This window comes from Larimichthys crocea, chromosome I, assembly GCF_000972845.2.
Source record: "Larimichthys crocea isolate SSNF chromosome I, L_crocea_2.0, whole genome shotgun sequence".
Classification (NCBI taxonomy): domain Eukaryota; kingdom Metazoa; phylum Chordata; class Actinopteri; family Sciaenidae; genus Larimichthys; species Larimichthys crocea.
In genome coordinates, this window is record NC_040011.1 from 6,159,125 (window position 1) to 6,173,061 (window position 13,937).

The following is a 13,937-nucleotide window of genomic DNA, read 5'->3' on the forward strand; positions in this document are numbered from 1 at the left end:
AAGTAAAGTGTTCACGGTAATGCACAGTGACCATCTTGAAAAGCAAAAGTATAGTGTATAGCCGTGGTTTCCAACCTTTTTCCTTTAGGGACCCTTTTTGTATCATTAAGTAAACTGATAACCTGCTGTGCATAGGCCTAACTCATGTTTTTGACAAATTCAGTGTTTTCTCTCATTGTTCTATTTGGTCTTTGGGTCATTTTAACTGTGTAAAGGCTCTGTGGACATAGTTTGTGTTCAGGTCTTCACTATGCTCTTATCCTGTCGCATGTATTCAAATATTCTTCTTAAAGAATAACCTAAACTTTACAAATAGCACACTTCACAGGAATCAATGAAATGCTGAGATATAAGGCCTACTACATTTTAAATAATCTACTGTTTACACCAAAAAAGCAGAATTACTGACTGTTGCCCCCAAGAGCTAAACTGGCGTTAGATGATAGCCGAGGGGTTCCCGGATTGGAGTATGGGGTACTGGTGCAGATACTCACCATTTGGAGCTTAAAACCAGAATTAGAGTTGTGAAATAGGGATGTGTTTTGCGGTAACGTATTGTGTCACTTCCGGTTATCGGTGTTGCTGCCACGGTGCTCTCTGCTCTGTTCACCTAAACAGATTTTCGTATATTTCTCACATCAGCGATTATCTACTTGTCTCTGCACTATCCTTAGACATGTTCTGTTTGTGCACGAACAGGTCTCTTTACTATAGTGACCACAATCTGATAGTTTCACCAGTTTCTGTTAGCCACACCAAATAGCGATAGCAATGGCTTCTCTCTGCTCCCCTGCTCTCTCTTCTCCGCCTCTCTCCTGCCCTGTGTGCCACATATTTACTATAGTTTCTCCTCGTCCTCCTTTAGTGGTAACGGTACTTGTAATAAATGTAGTTTATTTGTAGCTTTGGAGGCGAGGGTCAGTGAGTTAGAGGCATGGTACCGCACCACCAAACAGTCAGTAGCTCAGATAGTAAGCCAGTCCCCTGTAGCCGGTGCGGTACCGCTGCAGGTAACTTCAGCCGGCCGTCCCATAGTCCGGGCATAGTCCAGCTCCATAGTCTGAAACGTGAAGTTAGCGACACCGGGGGCCATAGTTAAATGCATCCCGGGGGCCAGAGCGGGCAACATCGAGTCTTTTTTTAAACTACTGGCTAAAGATAAACGTAGATACAGTAAGATTGTTATTCACGTTGGCGGTAATGACACCCGGTTACTCCAATCGGAGGTCACTAAAAATGTTTCATCAGTGTGTAAATATGCTAAAACGATGTCGGACTCCGTAGTTTTCTCTGGTCCCTTCCCCAATGTGACCAGTGATGACATGTTTAGCCGCATGTCGTCATTTCACCGCTGGCTGTCGAGGTGGTGTCCAGCAAACGATGTGGGCTTCATAGACAATTGGACACCTTTCTGGGGAAAACCTGGTCTGATTAGGAGAGACGGCATCCATCCCACTTTGGATGGAGCAGCTCTCATATCTAGAAACATGGCCAAGTTTATTAGTCGACCAAAGCCGTGACAACCCAGAGTTGAGACCAGGAAGCAGAGCTGCAGTCTTACACGCTTCTCTGCGCCTCCATTAGAGCAGTTGCCCACCCAGTCTAGTATAGAGACTGTGTCTGTCCCCCGTCCACCTACATTATTTAAAGATAAAACAAACAGAAGAGGAGTTCATCATAAAAACTTAATAAAAAATTAAATCAACATCAACAGTCCAAAATAAGACAATGAAATGTCGACTCCCTCACAAATAGATCATCTTGTTGATAGTACTACAGGCTCATTACAGACAACTCTCGACTCTATTGCACCTCTGAAAAAGAAGACAATTAAACAAAGGAGGTTAGCACCATGGTATAGCCAGCAGACTTGTAAATTAAAGCAAGAGGCACGTAAATCTGAACGCAAATGGCGTGCCACTAAAATGGAAGAATCTCGTCTAGTCTGACAAGATAATCTCAAAACATACAGGAAGGCTCTCCGTAATGCTAGAGCAGCCTACTACTCTTCATTAATAGAGGAGAATAAGAATAACCCCAGGTTTCTCTTCAGCACTGTAGCCAGGCTAACAGAGAATCACAGCTCTACTCAACCATCTATTTCTTTAGGTCTAAGTAGCAGTGACTTCATGAGCTTCTTTAATGATAAAATTATAACTATTAGAGACAAAATCCATAACCTCTTGACCTCAACAGGCATTGATCTGCATTCTGATACAGCAAGTTTGGAAACAGCTGTAAAACCTGATATGTATTTAGACTCTTTTTCTCCCATCGACATTCATCAAATAACTTTAATAATTTCTGCATCTAAGCCGTCAACCTGTCTCTTAGACCCCATCCCAACCAGGCTGCTCAAGGATGTTTTACCTCTAGTTAGTCATTCTTTATTGGATACGATTAATCTGTCTTTATATCAGGATATGTACCACAGTTCTTTAAGGTAACTGTAATTAAACCTCTTCTTAAAAAGCCCACTCTAGACCCAGAGGTCTTGGCCAACTACAGATCGATATCAAACCTTCCCTTTCTCTCTAAGATACTTGAGAAAGCTGTAGCTAATCAGCTGTGTGACTTTCTCCATAACAATAGTCTATTTGAGGATTTTCAGTCAGGATTTAGAGTGCATCATAGCACAGAGACCGCATTAGTCAAAGTTACAAATGACCTCCTAATGGCATCAGACAAAGGACTCTCTGTAGTTGTCCTGTTGTTTTCAGTTTGTCATAATATATATAATATATGATTATATTATATATATATATATATAATAATATATATATATATATATTATCAGATATATATATATAAGATATATATTAGAGGAGGAGATTTCATGTGTTAGGCACATCTGCACAAACCTCGCTGCTCTCTATAGGTTGATTGCACGTTCTTATCAGATTATGTAGACCAACAAAAAGTGTCCAAAATAAACAAAAAATTAAAATATATGTTAAAGCTTCTTTTGGTAAGCAAATGACAAACTCAAGTCATGACAGTAGATTCATATTATTAATGCTGTTGTTCATGAACATTATAAAGCCGGTCAAAGCCAGGATCAAAAACACAAAGAGTGGAGACTCTTAATTTGTGCATAACAGATTGTTATGTCATATACCTCAATCAGTGTATTACAATAACCTGTAGCATGAATCTAGCATAAGAAATTACATGAGATGACAGAAGATCCAGAAAAGAGGTAAAAAACAAACAAACAAACAAACAAAAAAACAGTTCTATACAGTGCATTGAGGATGCATAGATTACACAATAAAATATACATGGAGGTTGGAATGGAAACAATAATTTTAAAAAATCCTCAAAAAAACACTATTATAGTCTAATAAAATGCAGCTTTAAGGCATAGCAAGCTCATTTACTAAATATGTCTGACGATATTACACATGACTTAGAGGCACAACTGCCAGCAGATATATATATATATATATAATATATATATATAATATATATATATATATATATATATATATATATATATATCAACTGTTCTTTAATACATACACACCATTGGTTTTAAAAGTTAGAACACCCAGAATTCTGTTCAATTTTGGTTAATTTGAAAACCATAAATGAGAGGATTACAAAATGGGAGGTATCACAAGAATTCTATTGCAATAAAGTTTTGAAGGGTTGAGGTAAATCACTTGAACGCATTCGCATTTCATACATCAAAGTATAGTCAAAGAAAAGTGAGTAAGGAGGTTAAATGTGGCACACATGTTTGCATGAACTTTGCCCTGTTTCTACAGAGTTTACACATGTTTTAATGAGAATCATGTATGACAAAACTATAAAAACACCATGAAAGACAAAAGTATTATTGTCATGTATGCAAACTATGTTTGTAACAGCTGTTTCCGCTGGTAACAAGCAAGTTTAACAATAATCCAATTCACACAAAAAAGTCTGGCAATATATGTGCGTGCATAACTTTAACCTAGATGTTAGAAAGACATTTATGCCCATAATGCAGAACGGTGTTAACCAAGAGTAACACCCAACATAATTAGTCTTTCTTTGACATGATAGAGTGGTACACAATGGTTGACAGATAGCCACATATCTGTCATATGCCATGACTGCAAGAATAGACAGATCACTGCAGGCAAATGAGTACATTACTTGAGCCTGAACAAGGCATCCAAGTAAGAGATAACATGAAGCAGGAGAAAGTAGATCCCAGAGAAACTTGGGGTAGAAAACCTGTTGTGCCAATAAGTCATTAAGGCACAAAACACATAATAGAATATACATGGGTTCATGGAGGTCTTTTCTAAGATGATGGTCACAATGACAGAAACATTTACCGAGAAATCAAACAGTAACATAGTAACGGAGAGAGAAGAGAGTAAATTTGTACTTCACGGTTTCACTCAAACCTGAAAGAAAAAACATCGTAATTACAGAAATATTATCCATTATGGTTAAAAACTTTCATTTGATTTCATTATTTCTCTGTGTTTCTAGTCCTGATGTCTTCTCTTATACTGTTACTTATCTAAATACAGCTGAGCACATGGGAAATTAAATCAACCAATCAACCATCTGAAAGTCGTTCAACCTTGTTTGCAGTGACGTGTATAGAGCCAAAAGGGGACACCCCTCATATTCATTTCTGTTTTACAGGATGTCACTTGATGACAGTGGCAAGAAGAAAAAGACTTCCTATTAACAGACAGTTGTCGTGTCATGGTGGCAAACCTAAGAAGCCAGCCAAGCCATGAAGAAGGAGGCCTTTAGTCTTGGTCTCCTGAAGTAGAAGACAGCTATTGGGGATGTAGAGAGGGCGCCAGCTTTGTCATCAGCAAAGCAAAAGGAGTGTAAAATTGCAGACCAGACTAGGGATATTGTTGGGGAGTGGGAAAGAACACATTTTCCGGCGCACCTGAAGCCAGCCAACACGTCCTCTTTTAAGGAGGCAGAATCCCATATCATGGCAGAGGTGGCTGAAGTAGTCAGGAAGCTTCATGGCGGCAAACGCACCAGTAGTGGATGAGATTTGCCTAAGATGCTGAGACATTATTGACTGTCAGATTCAAGTGGCAACCAGGGTGAGGACAGTGTCCCCAGACCACAGTAATAATGGATTCTTGGATGAGATTAGCAAGTACAACTGCCTTCTCAGACTTAATGATTGTACTTAGTGACCAGTGTAGTATACATAGAGTCCTGGGTGGGTGTTTTACTGATATAAAGGCAAGTAAAGCAACTTTTACTATTTGAAAAATCAGTCTTCAAAGTTTTGCTGAGAATAGACATGTCAAAACCCAACCTGTTTTCGCCCCCAACTGTCAAAATAAGGTAGCCATGGTCAGGTGGCCCAAGCGCTTAAAATATGGGCTCGGTAAGTACCTACAGTCCATACAGTATTTTAAGTGTAGGTGGTCCTGTCTGGATGGGCACCCAAATCAGGTGATGTGGTATAAAATGTGGATTCTATAAAAGCTAAAGAGCTTATAAAGTGACTGTTTCTTGAGTGATGCTTCGTGCTGACTTGCTCATGCTAAAGGAGGCTAGCATTGCTAACTGAAAGCCACACAGACAGGGCTGTAGACTGTGTGATGCAACGCGGCTTCAGCGGGAACAGACGGCAAAAGAGCACACGACAAGTCGTTCGTTTCAAACTAATCTTTTGAATGATCTTTTGGCTGCTAAGGTGGTTCTGGTGATTCCCAGAGGCTACAAAAATGGGGATGATAAGCCAGACCTAGAGAGCCTAAAGCGGAGACATTCAAATGCACAACGGAACTTTACAACACGGATAAAAACCACCTTAGCGTCAGTGCTAGCCGTTTACGTGAAAGTGATCTGTCAGAAGAGTTAGCAAGATTAAGAGACGATTATGGAAACTCCTTGATGCTAATAATGAATATATCGACGAACTAGAGCAAATAGACTCAACAGGTGATGGCAGTGAGTTACACAACCCCCTACAGAGGAGAACACCAGTGAGAAAACCCCCTTCAGTGACTACGCGGTGCACTCGTCTGGAATAGTAGCCAGGAGTTCGGAGGGTGGGATTCATGAACGCATTTTAATTCAAAGGCCCGACTTCTTAATCCCCATCAAGGGGTGCTCCTCCAGATTCCAGGAAGGAGAACACGAGGCCATTGGGGACATCACCAAGATGTACAATTCGGTATGTGCTCAAAGAACAAGAGTCAGTACCATCGATTCTTATGGAGAGACTCACTAAAGATGAGATTGGAGGACTAGGCTGTCGTGAGAGTGAACATGGAGACCAAAATGCGGGATGCATTGCAGGGTAGCCAGGACGAGAGACCCAATTGCACCCAGTTCGCTCTGACATGAAGGGAGGAACGGAGTGTCGATTCGGGAAGACTCCTACGTCAATAACCTCCTCACGTCCACAATAGACCCACCGTGTCTAGACAAGAGCTATGAGGAGAAGAGGATACTGAGATCCTGGAGGCTTCCATCTCAAGCCTGGGTCCGGTCCGGTCAAAGTGGAGGCGGAGGAAACAAGTCCAAGCCAGTAAACTGGTGTTGCCACCAACGAGCTAAGGGAAGGAAGATAACAAAGCCCTGGGGTTGGCTGAGCTTGTGCAGAGGACAAACTCTTGTGATGGTCTCCATTACTTCTCTAGACGAAGAAGACGTATGAGGACTGAGAGATCTGACCTCACAGAAGAGGAAGTGGATGGAAAGACACCAAACCCACTGACTCGTTGTGTTCTAAGACTGAGACCAGGTCGCTGGAAATGTATGACCCAATCGGTCTAGCAACACGTGTAACACAAAAAGGAGTGATTCTTGTGAGGGAGAGCCTCCAGGAAGCTGGAAAAGCTTACAAAAGACACCTGGGATGAGCCCCTTTCTTTGACGAGCTCGAGGGAAGGCAGTTGGGCTCTTTTAAGGAGTACACCCGCCTAGGTCACATCAGATCCAACCGATGCCACACACGCCCTCTCTGGCTGGATGGGCTAAGCCCTGGGGAATCAACGTTTCTGATGGGAGCTGTGAGTCATATGGTGCTGTACTGTCTTACGATGGGAAATCAGCAAGTTAACACCCCTTGACCAGAAAGGTGCACACGGTCCAAGGCTGAGGTCTGTGGGTCTGCACCTAAAGGGGTACATGTTGAAGCTGGGCACTTGGAACATGGAGAAGTGTATCACTTCATTGATAGTTAGACAGGCTGGGTCGCCATCCAGAGAGATTCAGAAGGCTGGGCCTGTAGCTCCTGACTGGTGGTGGATCCGATGGTGAGGTCAACAATTGCTGATCGAGTCACAAGTTCAGGAGGGCACACCCCTCCTGACAAACCTGGATGAGAGCCCTATGTGGCAAAGCGTCACAATTTCCTGTCTAGTCCGAGTTGAAGATTGGCCCATAAGGTCGCCCTCGGTCGTGGTGGCAGACCTTGGGTAGGAGTTGAGAGACTGATGCAGTAATCCAGAGCATGAAAGGCCTTTCATCAGCGGTCCTCACCAGAGCTCAAGATAATAGAGAGTATTAAACCCGACAAAGAGTTAGTCAAGCTCCTAGATCCTCAGTATGAGCTGGGGTGGAATTGACTCTCAGTTGAGGCCAAGGAGCAAAGGGAGAAACGCTGGGGGAGCGTCGCTCATAGGATCAGGTGGATCCACGCAGCTAACAGTTCGCTAACTACGCTCTATGGAATAGTTGTTTAGTCACAGAGCCGTGAGTTTGGCATGCATAGGGAGAGGCCTCTATGGCCAGCAATAAGTGGGAGGCAATACTGACAGCGAGAGACACTTGAAACTGCATTCAAGAGCGCTGTGCCTTTACAACGACTAGGACATCTTTTCGGGCCCCTATGTCGTCCAGATGCTGTAAAATGAGAACAAAGATGAAAGTCTGGGGTGGTGGTGTTCAGCTGTATGGCTTCTAGAGCAGTGCATGGCAACATTGTGGAAGACGTCAAGGAAGGTTTTCCCTGAAGTGTACCAGTGCTTTACAGGCGTCTCAGGGGTTCACCCAAGAAAACTCGGGTCGGATCAAGGGACTAACTTTGTGGGGCACGCAGGCAAGGTGTTACAGGAGCTATATAAGTGTCTATTGAGTAGTATCGATAAGGATCAGATCCAGAAGAAGGCAGCAGCTGCAGGAACGCGCTGGACATGAGATGGGATGTTTCATCCGGGGCAGATTCTCTGCCGCACCGAAATGGGGTGCGGAAGCAGCTGTCCATGTACTCAAGAGAGCGTTAAGCTGCTTTTTTTGGGCAGAAGGGAGGTAAGCGCTGACAATGCTGGAATTTCGCATCCAGACCTCCTCTACCTGGCGAGATAACACTGTCAGAAGACGAGAGACCAGATTGGTGCCGAAGGGCCCAGGTGCAAGACGAGGCTGGCGGAATGGTTATCACTCGCCAATTTCACTCTCTTGGTCTTGTGGGGCCAGCGAGATAACCAGGGGTGCGATATGGTAATTTGTATCCCACTATGGCCCGCCCGTCGTGTGTCTGAGGCGATCGATCTAGGTCGACAAGTTCTGGGACAGCGGGTGGAGGTCAGCTGGCAGGTCCGGGCCTCTTCGTCCGGCAGAAGTGGCACGCACCTGCGGAAACATGCAGCGGGAGACCGTGGTGTGGTTAGGCGGACCTGAACGCATTGAGGGGCCGGTCAGACGGGTAGAGTAGTTAAGGCCTGCCTCTGATGTGGAAGGCGTAGTATGAGACGTGAAGGTGAGGACATGCCAGAAAGTGTCGGCAGTGGTCCGACGGGCGAACCCAAGGATAAGCCGAGATGTAATGGACAGCCGCCCCCACGGTTCTCACAGGACGTCAGGAGACGGTGGTTCTGTTCGCAGTGGAGGAGGGCAAGTAGTAGGATCCCCCACCCATTGCATGTTTAGGTAATGGGACCCGCGCCAGTTTAACTGTTTAGGGCTAGTCATAGTGTGGCCTACTTGATTTCCCAAAATGCCGTAGACCAAGTGGGGAGTGTTAGACTTTCGCAGCCAGCTGTTGCTGTATTGTTGTGTGGCAGTGTGTGTTGTATTTTCATATGTCGCGGGTTGTGTGTGGGAAGCATGCGGCAATTTGCTGGCAGGGCGCAGTTTTGCCCGAGTTATATTTTCATTTCATGTGAGTTATCGTGCGGGACAGTACGACGCCTTGTCAGTGAGTTATAATTGCTAAACGAGAGACAATGTTATATGAACATTTGTATAATTCCTAGGATTAAGTCTGAGATTGTGTTTGTGTTTGCATTACAGTTTACAACCTAGTTAAAATAGTTGGAAACACTGGTAAATATTTTAACTAGCAGCACCTGTAGCAAGCAAGCTACTAGTGGAAGATTTAGTATAGTTTGTGTGAGGGCAAATAAACAAAAGTGGTAATACCCAGGGTCATAATGTCGTATGTTTATTTTTGTGGTCGTTGTCCTCCCTGGCCTAAAGTGGTGCTACCACCGTTAGGGTCCTCATCCTCCAGGATGCTGCCTGCCGATTATGTAATGACTGTGGAATTCTCTAATAAAGACCGCGCGGCGGGAGGACAATTCGTTCTACATTCTCATTGACTTACTCCCCAACTGCACCAGCTGTATTGTATTGAATTGTGTTGTGTTCGTCTGTGAAATTTAGCTTGTCCTGCTTAGCAGACTTTAGCTAGCGTCCAGGTAGTTGAGGGGGTGAGTTAGCTCCTTTGTTTAATTCTTCTTCCCTTCCTGTGTATTTTATAAGGGAGCAGTTGAAACCTGTATTTTGGTTTTCGTGTTGGTTAGGTAAGTAGTTTTGGTCGAGATTGTTTTGTTTGTTGTCTTGGGCCATGCTCACCCTAAAGCTTTAAAACTTACCACGTTTGAAAAAATAATAAAAATATATAATTGAATAAATGATCTTTTGTGGACTGCAGCTCTGTGACCTTGGTCATTCTGGGAGTGGGGAAAGAGGGGAGGGGCGTCCTCTTCTTGTTATGTTTGGTTTCGCCTAGGCTGGCGTAACAAAAGGAACTTGAGGTGGTGCCTCTCTAACTATCCTTGATCCCTTCAAACTGCAGCTCCTTTCTGTCCCTTCTTCTTGTTGCAAGTGATTTTTTAAACTGATCTTTTTGATGGACGGCATGTCTGGTTCCACTCCTATAAATTCTACAGTAACATTAACTTCCCCCTAACCTTACGTGGCAAGCAGATGTTACTTGATATGACATAGTCCCCTACCCATGTAAAACTGGGATAGGAAAAATATAGATACCAAAAAGTGTTGCAATTATATAATATAGAATATACCATCATGAAATAAATTGACGCTATGTTAATACTTACTGACAATGTAATTTATATTTAAAATAGAGGTCACTAAAAACATCAGCTTATTATCCAAAATGTTTAAAACGCTGACGCCCATTACTTTGAAATGTTATTTCAGCAGATACAGGGTTTATTTCAATCATTCTTATTTAATGAAACAGTTTTGTATTTTAAATTGTAAAAAAAAAAAAGTCCACGTCCTGTTCCAGCACTCGTTTATTTCAAACAAGAAGCGGCGTTCAGCAAAGAGCAGAAAATGTATTCGTTATTGATTAGTTTAAAACATCTAGGTTTTAGTAAAATATTGAGTTTTTTTTTTTTAGGCAAATTGATCATCAAAAAATACTATTGCTAAAATAAATCTCTACAAACAAGTAGACAAAGTAACGTGTGCAAGTATTAACCCCTATGACAAACAATTGCCTCAGCCAGTGTGTAAGATGTTAAGTAATGATAAACAATATGGGAACTAGTTACTTACAGAAACAGTACATGTTAATGGTTCTCTTAGTGATGAGAACTATGGTTTTTGTCAGGTTAGGGCCTGATAACATTTTTTAAAATAAGTTTTTTCTATTTCAGGTACTTCAGGCATAGAACGAGGGGGTCAATGGGAGGAATCACACAAACTCAAGTGATAAGAATTACAGCTAGAAATGGGTTTCAGATTTTCAGAGATCAATTCTGCTGAGAGAACATCACAAAACACAGTAAGGAATATTTAGCAATGTAATAATGTGTGGCCTGACAGCGTTGTAGGACTTTGGCCATTAAATCTCTGAAGAGCGTTTCCTACAAAGAAGAAAGATCTTGCAATATGTTACAGGACAAAAGCAGGGGAAGAAAGACTGTGGTTGTGGGACACAAGGCCCAATCCAACAGGTTATTTAATCACTGTAAAATGCATGACAATTTTACAATAGGCCAGTTGGGCAGCAGAACACCTGGTATCTTATTGCCGACACAATGGAAGTCGGAGGCTAGATAACACAGGTTCGCAACAAAAAGAAAAAGCCGGATAAATCCATGCAAAGGGGACGTCAACTTAGAGACCAGCTTGGAGAGGTATCATTTTTGTTGTGGTAATGCAAAAGGTTGACATACATGGCAACATATCGAGCATATTGCATAATGCCTAGAAGGGTGAGCTCATAGGAATGCATAGGGAGTAAATTACATAGGTCTGAGTAAAACAAGCTGAGCGTGAGATCAAATGAGTGTCATATAGAAGGTCTCTCAGAAACGCTGAAAAGAACCGAGCAGAGCCATACAGAGAGTTTTAATTGGACAGACAGCATATAAAAAAATACATAGGCGCATGTAAAGTTTTCTCTTGTGATATTAACACTATTAAGAAAATTACTAAGAACATAGAGCATACAACAGCAAACAATGACAATGTTGGGTAGGCGTAGGTGCCTATGTCACACATTGTCAGGTTTAAAAATAAGGGATAAGTATTGTTTTCCATTTAAACCACAGAAGGCACCGTGCAGAAGTTTTGTTTTTACGAATTAAGAAAAATCTGCTGGCAGCTGCTGGGTTTTCACATAATTTGAGCCGTGACAGTATTTGCAGAGCGGATGAACCAAACAAGAACTAAGATTTTGAAAGATAAATGTGCAAGAAGATTAAATTAGAGTCATGTATTCCATAATAAATCATAACATCACAAGACATCAACAAGAGTAGTAAGTAGTAAGACATATGTTAAATGAGGCAACCGACTCCAATGTTCGCTCGTGGTGTCCTTGTTTTAATAAAAAAAAAGAGCTGATGCTTCTTGAAGACCTTGGTCACCTAATTATTGTCACCACAACATCAGCGCCATGGGGAATTTAGGATAAAAAAAAAATTCATGTGTGAAAAATACATTAACACAGTTTGGAATTCACTTTCAACTTCCTGTACATGGCTTGATGGCAAAATGTGTAAAAATGTTTGCTCAGCATAACAGACACATGACCTTGAGTGTATTTAGAGGATTTCTGGCCTGAGTTAGGGCAGTTTATTAAAGTATTTATCATGGTTAAGTTGATATCACATATTGATAACACTGTTGTCCCACTGAAAAATTTTTTGTGATTAGAAGGAACACTGGTCGATAGCCAGCAACTACTTTGTGAGTATTTGTCAAAAAATGTATTGATTGGCACAAGGCACTTCAAGGAGCTGCAAATCTAGCTGAGAATATTCTAGGTTTGTACGGGCAGTACTGAAATTCTGGTATGGTATGATGTAAAAGCGTGAATGTTTCAATTAAAATGATGAAATATTTCAATTGTCAGAATGGATTTTCGATGCACATATCTCACAGATATCTTGGTGAAAAACTTAATGCCGGCATTTCATTGATATCAATGATGCTGATAACACGTGGGTGCGCTAACTAAAGCAGCATATACTATTACTCTGATTACTTTCGTAGCATATTATCAGGTGTGCAATTACTAAAAAATGAATTGGTGACTAAGTTTCACATTGTTTCATATTTTTACTTTCCCTTGTTTTATGTTCTTATGCATGTGTTTTACAATGTCTCCAACTAGGGATGTAAGCGGTTACCGGTATTACGGTAAATTGCGGTTATAGCGAAAAAAAGGGATCGTTTGATGTTTTTGTTAAATTAATCTCATTATCGCGGTGGATATAGCGGGATATTTAATAACAGCCCATCCGCAGTCTTGGCTAGCGTCAGCAGTGGTTATCCTCCTAAAATGGCAGCCCCCCCCCCCCCCACCCGAAGGGCAGTGTTTTCCGGTGTCAGTGTTGAGACACTTAGGAGCTACATAGCCGTGTTAGAAGCTGTGGTTTGTTAAATGTCTTCAAGAAACGGAACACGAGGCATCCAGCTAATGTCGGTCACTGAGCAGAGCCGACACAATAGAAGGCGAAATAATAATGGAAACATGTTCTTAACACTAGGGAAGAACATACGGTGATATGTAGAACAACGGGTTAAAAACGTCAGTATTGACAAGCGAGTTATGCTGTCTGTGACTTTAGCTCCAGGAAATAAATAAAAGCTGTTGGTGTTAGATTTAGTTTCACTGTTTACAGGTTGGCCCAACACCACACACACACACATACAGACATACACTTGTTTTCTCATACAAAAAAAGGCCTCATCTCACGCACACAGACAGTCCTTTCTTATGTTGAACAAATATGTAAACAAATTTTGTTTTATTTAAAATAAACTCTCGTTCGGTGCCAACTGCTGCCCGCTAATGTGAAAGTTTCATTTTGATAAGATTGTGGCTTCTAATGTTTTAGTATGATAAGAAAATCAAAGAATTCGTGAAATTATTTCAATGTATGTGTTTTTGGACATTTTTACAGGCAATTAAGAGATTCACGATAAGATTTTTAACGCAGATAAGTTGGTGCACTGAGAATCGAGATATCAAAATTTTCCAACAATAGCGTACTCCAGTACTCGAGGTGAGGGGGGATGGGCAAATCTCCGCTCTTCTAAAATGGTCGATCCTTCGTCCAGCCCTTGTTTGCATTTTTATCAATGCAATGTGAAAATTAGTTATATTTAACACGGGAAATAGGAATTACAATTCGACATTAGGGGGGCTTTATGATAATCAGGCCTATTACTATGTCAGTGGGTTTCAAGTGTTGAGGCGCGCCTCCCTTGGTGGCCGCGAGAGGGCGCAGCGGGGG

The 13,937-nt window shown here is 41.9% G+C and overlaps 2 pseudogenes; both read right to left on the reverse strand.

Moving 5' to 3' along the window:
* Positions 1 to 3,562: 3,562 nt before the first annotated feature.
* LOC113745809 (olfactory receptor 4B1-like) lies at positions 3,563 to 4,990 on the reverse strand (annotated as a pseudogene).
* Positions 4,991 to 10,835: 5,845 nt separating this feature from the next.
* LOC113745811 (putative olfactory receptor 10J6) lies at positions 10,836 to 11,733 on the reverse strand (annotated as a pseudogene).
* Between the last annotated feature and the right edge of the window lie 2,204 nt (positions 11,734 to 13,937).